Source organism: Austrofundulus limnaeus, unplaced genomic scaffold (assembly GCF_001266775.1).
Source record: "Austrofundulus limnaeus strain Quisiro unplaced genomic scaffold, Austrofundulus_limnaeus-1.0 Scaffold44, whole genome shotgun sequence".
Classification (NCBI taxonomy): domain Eukaryota; kingdom Metazoa; phylum Chordata; class Actinopteri; order Cyprinodontiformes; family Rivulidae; genus Austrofundulus; species Austrofundulus limnaeus.
Window position 1 is genome coordinate 324,042 of NW_013952446.1, and position 7,579 is coordinate 331,620.

Here is a 7,579-nt window from a genome sequence, read left to right on the forward strand (position 1 = left end):
CCAAAGTTGGGGTTGGGACCCAATTATGGGTCATGAAGCACCTTGGATAATCTCCAGAAATCAATTTAAAGGGTAATAAAATAATTACTGCTGTAATATTTTCCCTATAATTATTACAAAAACACAAAATAAGTATTTATATGTGTGTACAAGCTGTTCAGATTGTCAAAAAGCCTGTGCTTTTAGGGTTATTAATGGAGTTCGTGTACTCAGACCAGTAGTATTTGGGGTCACAAGTTTTTTCCATGGATATTTTGTGGGTCAGAGGATAAAAAGTTTGGGAACCTCTGCTGTAGCTCGTATGATCAGATAGAGCTTGGAATCTGTGTTGTGAATGACTCACAGCTATGCCACACAAAATTTAGTCTTTATGTCTATAAACTTCCCTGAGGCAAAGCAATTTTTGTGTAACCTAAAACTGAGTAGTTGTGTCAACCATCTTGAATTTAGCAGACTACAAAAGTTCGTCAGTTGTCCACCCAATGACTACTTTTTAAAAGTAAACAAAAAATATTTAATGATTCATGAAATATTATGCCAAAGTTACAAAAACATGCTTTTAATTATCTGCTCCACCTTTACCTTTGGTGGCTGGTGACAAAAACGCAGTAATTTAGTCAGATTTGTGACAGAAATGTGAAGGTTATAGATTTTAACCACAAAATTTTATTTTCAGCAAGACAAAAATGCTTTTTTTATGCATTTTATTATATAAAACAAAACTAGTTAAGTCAAAAACCCAACCAAGTGTAGTTATTTATTGACCCCGGGACATTCTAAGAGGAAATACAATAAAAACAACAAAAAACGTTTGCTGAGCAAAAACTACCTGCATTCACTGTATTTTAAATTCAGTTTTCACAGAAAACCTACAGAAATAAAAAGGATGCTGGACACTAAACATTTTAATCATTCAATGATGTTAAAGTTGCTAATTATTCCCAAATGCACAACAGCTTTGGAATTCAAGCACACATGCTAACGGGGATAGCATCCATTTTTACTCCCCATAAAAACATAGAGTTATTGTGCCAGGTTATGTCTTCTTCTGCGCATGCGGGTCGCTTCAGACGGTTCACACTGGAGTCCAATGGCCGTTGCATTTAAATGATAACGTAAGAAAAGGATCCCAACAAAAAATCTGAACTGAGCTTTAAGACTTGCAGTGTGGCCAGCAGCCTTAGATGCTTGAATCCAAAATATTGTATTTCTTCTGGAATACCTATGTGAAGCAGACAGCTGTGTAATGGTTCAGCAGAAGCCAGTGGCCAAAACCTCTATAAAAATTTTGAGATTTTTAAGACGACAGTGATCCACCTTGTTCTCAACTCTGCTCAGACTGGCCATTACCTCATCAAATCAGTTGAGATTATACTGGGTTTTTCTAAACTGAAGTCCCTCATCTACAACAGGTAAGATATTAATAGTTCATAATATATCAAATAAATTCCTCTTAAGGCCAGAGTTGGCCTAATTAACACTGCACTAATGTTTGACTATAATAACCCTTAACTCTGGGAACAAAAAACCCTTTGTGATTGTATTATCCCAGCTAATTAGCACCATGTTGATTTTGTGTAACACCAATCAGTTGACGTAGTCAGAGTCTATGAGTGCCATTGCAACAGAAGTTCACAATGTAGTGTGGTGGCGTGTGTCAATAGTGCTAAATCTCAGTTTATCTGAATGTGAGCAGACCTGTGTGGAATGTGTGGCTGTCTGTCTCAAAGCTCAGCTAGTAGTGACAGAGGCTAGTGTGGGTGGAAACACATTGGCCTGGAAGTCCCCTGCAATGTGTCTGTGTATAAATGAAAAATGAGCCATGTGCTTGATTCTAGACGTTAGTGTTTTGTCTAATGCTCATTTTTAAAATATGGGGGGGGGGTGTCAACAAAATAGTTTTACAAAGAATAAAAAGAGGACAAATTAAAAACCACTTCTACTAACAGCGAAGGAGTCATCAAAGGGTCTTTGTCGGTTTTCTTCATAGAGCTTTAATGACATCACTGCTCATGGAGCATTTTTTTGGTCAAAAAAAATGCAGAAGAAGAATCCTGGCCCCTCCCTTTCTGCTAAATTTAGCAACAAGAGAGCTTTGAGTTAGAAATGAGAGAAAAAGATCAAAAGTGATGAAAGCGTTGTTGTAATTTGTCAGTTTTATACCTCCTCTGGCGTACTGGCACCATATGTGTAAGAATAAGACTAAACGTTTTTCTCATGAGATTTGGCTTTTCTGTTCTTGAATTTTCTTTGTTCGTTTTTTTTTTTTTTTTTTTTTTTTTTTTTTTACCAAACACGTTCAGAGGCGCAAACATTACTGCACCCTGCAAAACCGCAGTCCTCAGCAGCAGAGAAGGGGATTCCTGGCTAATAAAATCACCTCCTACTGTTTGTTTAAATTCCCCATTTTATTGCTGTCGTAAACTTTGCCCTTTTCATTCCTGAGTGTACCTGCTAATGAAGTTTGGATTTACACAAGTCAAATTTTCATCCTAATTTCACACATTTCCATCAATATGAGAAACCTTGAAAGGCTGGATTTGCTGTGAAAGGACATTTATTATCTTTTTATCAATTTCCTTAAAAAATAGTTTTGGATACAGAAAAGCACATTTTTACATAAAACATAATAGAAATATAACAATATTTAAAGTGGCAGGAGACACTATTAGGCTAAATTCCTACAAAGAATCTTACATCTATTGATAGTCTTGCAGAGCAAAGGAAGCAATTCTGCACAACATGAGGTATTTCACCACACTGTGATAAGTAGAGGCTGGGCCATTCTTTCACACAGCGTTATCAAATTGTTTTATGTAATTGCATCTGCATGTTTTTCAGAAAAAAAAGTATAATCTTTCAGGTGAGTTGCATACGGTTCACTTTGACTCAACATGTGTCCTGAGTAGACCTACATACCGATCCAATGTTTGCTGACTGTGTTACATCAAAGGCACAGCTGACTTTAGTTGAGCACACATAATTCAGTGTACTGTGTTGCTGATAGCGCCCTTGCCATATCGGTATACAGAGATCACTTTGAAGTTGTTTTGTCTCTCTCTCTCTTCTTTCAACACTTTAGGCAGATAAAAGCCAGACAGAAGAGGGCCCATCATCGTAATTGCCATACCTGTGGTTACTTTTTAACATTTTTGTAACTGAACTATTCATTCCATCGCAACGTTCAAAATGAAAATGTATGTTTTGATCATTACGGCTTTTAAAAAGTCAAACTTCAAAAGGTATGGTGCAATATGGATGTAATTTGGTGCACATGTAGATCAGAGATGAGGCTGTAATTCATCTGATTTGCCAGAAGCAGGAAGTGTACGGAGTTAAAACCTTTATGATGTTACTCTCATTTTACGCTGCAGCTTTTTTTCTCAGGGACAAGTTTTCTTCAAGTTTTATTGCTGTTAGGTCCCTGAATGACCGGTGCCACAGTTTGGTCCGCAAGTAAGTTGGACTTGTTTCCGGTGAGGGTTGGACTCTGCCAAGGTTGCCCTTTGTCACCAATTCTGTTCATAACTTTTATGGACAGAATTTCTAGGTGCAGCCAAGGTGTTGAGGGGATCCTTTTTGGTGACCTTAGAATCGCATCTCGGCTTTTTGCAGATGATGTGGTCCTATTGGCTTCATCAGATCGTGATCTCCAACTCTCACTGGAGCGGTTCACAGCCGAGCGTGAAGCGGCCGGGATGAGGATCAGTGCTTCCAAATCCGAGACCATGGTCTTGAGCCGGAAAAAGGTAGGGTGCCGCCTCTGGGTCGGGGAGGAGGTCCTGCCCCAAGTGGAGGARTTTAAGTATCTCGGGGTCTTGTTCACTAATGAGGGAAGAATGAAGCAGAAGATTGATAGGTGGATTGTTGCTGCGTCTGCTGTGATGCGGGCGCTGTGCTGGTCTGTCGTGGTGAAGTGGGAGCTGAGACAGAAGGTGAAGCTCTCGGTTTACTGATCGGTTTACATTCCTACCCTCATCTATGGTCACGAACTTTGGGTAGTAACCGAAAGAACAAGATCACATACAAGCGGCCGAAATGAGTTTCCTTCGTAGGATGTCTGGGCTCTCTCTTAGAGATAGGGTGAGAAGCTCGGTCATCCGGGAGGGACTCAGAGTAGAGCCGCTACTCCTCTACATTGAGAGGAGCCAGTTGAGGTGGCTCGGGCATCTGGTTAGGATGCCTCCTGGACGCCTCCTTGGTGAGGTGTTATGGGCATGTCCCACTGGGAGGAGACCCAGAGGAAGACCCAGGACACACTAGAGGGACTTTGTTTCTCAGCTGGCCTGGGAACGCCTTGAGATTCCCATAGATGAGCTGGTCCAAGTGACTGGGGAGAGGGAAGTCTGGGTCTTTCTGTTTAGGCTGCTGCCCCTGCGACCTGACCCTGGATAAGCAGAAGAAAATGGATGGATTGATGGATGGATGGATGGTAGTTTTCAACACTACTGCAGAGTTCTTTTAGTTATGATGTCACTGTAAGCTGTCACTGTTTTGGTGGGGTTAAACGTTATTCTGTTGTTCTGCTCATCCTCTACTGCTGGTAGATACCAGCAGTCCACCGATCAAAGAGTCAGGTTCCAGTACCACTTCTCAACCAAGGGTTCAGAGGACTTGTTTTTATGATTATTGTCACTATATACAAGTTTTGTTTAACAGCACTGTAAATATTGTCTCAAAACATTCTGCTTTGAAGCTAATATTGACCATAAGCCACATCTCCCATAATGCATGTTGATTATGTGTGGGAGAGTTCAGAATTCAAAACAGCAGCTATACTTATATAAACTCAACTATGAGTCAAACTCTTACATTTAGAATGTAATTGTATTATTTATTTTACATTTAGTCTGTTGTACACAAAGTACTTATCAGTGTTTATAAGAAGTCCTGTTAAAATACTGTTTTCATGCAGGAAAAAACAAGTGGAGCTCAGTGATTTTTTTATTAGCTGTGATCAGCCGTAGCAATGACACAAGGAATATGATGTTTCCTGTTTAGTGTTTAGTCGAAGCTAAGCACGAAATGACAAAATTAATTACACCTGGCCATTTGAGGACCACTATAACACCCATGTGACCCTCAGTGAAAATGAGTTTGACGGATCACCAGCCTCGATAACTTTTCATGCTAGCAGCTAAAGTGAACTCTGATATTTTTTCTTATAGTTTGTCAGTTTTTTATTTTTATTTTGTTGTAATGAACAAGTCTAGGCTGAATTATAAAGCACTTTCGTCTGCTTTGATGTTTTTAATGTGCTATATAAATAAACTTGGCATTGACAGTGTTGTCTTCAAAATTTAAGTTGCCAATTAGCTTATTTTAAAAGTAAAACTGATGGTTTATGTAGCTAATAATTATAAAACTAGACCCTTACCTGTGGTTGAGAAGTGACATGTGAACCTGAACCTTTCATTGGTGGACTGCGGGCAGATGTAGACAATGAGCAGAAAAAGGAAAGGTCTGTGAAGTTTTATTTTTCAATGTTTAATCTTAAAAGGTTTTATTTTTAAAAGTCAAATCTTTTATTTTATGTCACTATTTTAGCTCCACATCAGTAGATGTTTTACATCTTGTGACCGCACCATGTCATGTGTTGATAACTGGCATCAGTTACGTGTTTCCCGCTCCATAGGCTGCCATGAACGCCAGAGCAGAGAAGGCTGCCTTTCAACAAAACAATATCCATCTACATATGTCTGTGAACTTGCTGTGTCATGCTCAGGTCCTCCAATGGCCAGCCAAACATGTGTGAGATCAGATAGGCGCTGATTCTGAGAGCGCCGGGGTTGGAGCAGACTCCCAGGCACCCACGGAGATTTCCGAGCCCCTACACTTATTTTGTTAATGACCAAAATGAGTCATGCTAACAGTTGACACAGCAGGAATAAAAGGGCAGTTTTGATTTAATTTCTTCACACAGACGGCATCAATAGGCTGATTGTGACTGTGTCTACTCTAGAATGTCTATTAGAAGGAGGAGGTGGAGAGGTCGGAATTTGCTTTTCATGATGAAAAGTTGTGCCAATCATGTGCAAGCAGCAGGAAACGCCCACAGATGAATGCCTATCTTGAGCCACTTCCGTTCAGACACCGAAGGCGAGGAAAGAATCAAAGGAATGTGAAAGCAGCAAACCAGCAGTTTTTACGGTGTTTAAACCATGGTGTCTAATCCAGGTCTTTGAGGGCCGCTATCCCGCGTGCTTCACTTGTTTCTCAGCTCCAACACACCTGATTCAGTGAGTGGATTTACCTCTTCGAGTTCTGCAGATGCCTGTTAATCATTCATTCAGCCTAATTATCTTTCCAGAATGCTCCAAATAAACTGAAAAGTAAAAGACAGAGTCAGATAATGATCAACAGGAAGGAGACATCATTCCTCATTATGTGCATCATTACTGACTTATGACTAACAACTTCAGCAACACATGATTTGAATAAATGAGTGACTCTGCAGACGTTGAAGAGATAATTCCATCACTGAATGTTGGAGCAGGGAAACAACTAAAACATACAGGATAAGACACCCCTATGTTATCAACGCTTCTACTGCATGGGTTCTAATCTGCTCTGATTTCTGTGGGTGGACAAAAATGCCTTAAAAATGCATACTTGTTACTGTTTAAGGTAGTTCTGTAACATAAAAACAAACCAGCTTGTGCAAATGATGTTGCTTTTCTCCTGGTTGTTGTGTGGCTTGAGTCATGAACAGAAACAGAAACTCGTCACTTCAAGCAGAATAACATCACATGATAATTTCAGTGTTTTCACTGACTCATACCAATAAACAGGCAGCTCAAATTCCTGGTGACGACCTTTGCAATTTGTTTAAAAAAAAACTTTCTGTTTTGCTCTGACAAGCATCATGTGCAATTTATGATCATTATTTTACCACCAGACAAATGCAGCCTGAATGGAAGGATTTTTTTAATGTGTCCACTAGGGGGCATAAGTCATCCAAATTTTCGCTGAGAGAGAATAAACTTGAATTTCAAATTTTTTTCCCCTTTTTGCATAAAAGTAGTCACAATTTAGCTTTAAAATGATATTAAGTAAATTAATTATAGTGGAAAAAAGATGCAATTTCTAAATAAAGAACTGTGTTATGTATGTGTGTGGAAAGAAAGACGTTAACACATTAAATCTCAAACTGCCTCCTTTTCACCCCCCATAATAATGATAATAAAAAACTAGCATAAAAATGTATCCAGATGTAAATAAACATGAAGCAGGTGATGCTCTGCGCTGCCTCCTCCCTCTTTTTGTCTAAGTGGATTTTTTTCCTCAAAGTGAATATTTTCAATACCTGGTTAACAAGAGCGACATGCTGTTATTTAAACCGAATGTGAGATGAGGAGAGGAGATAGAGAGGCTGCAGTCATGCGGGTTGAGCTTCTGAGACAGATAATGTGGGCAGGCACCTGCCCTCCACCTCCCACATCAACACCACCAGCCCTGAGGGCTGTGAGAGACGTCTGGGAGAGCAGAGGGCTGAAACCAGAGTGATGGCGCACTCACTGGGCCATGTAATAGAACGATAGAGAGGTGTGCAGGATGCACACGCATGCACAAAAGTGTG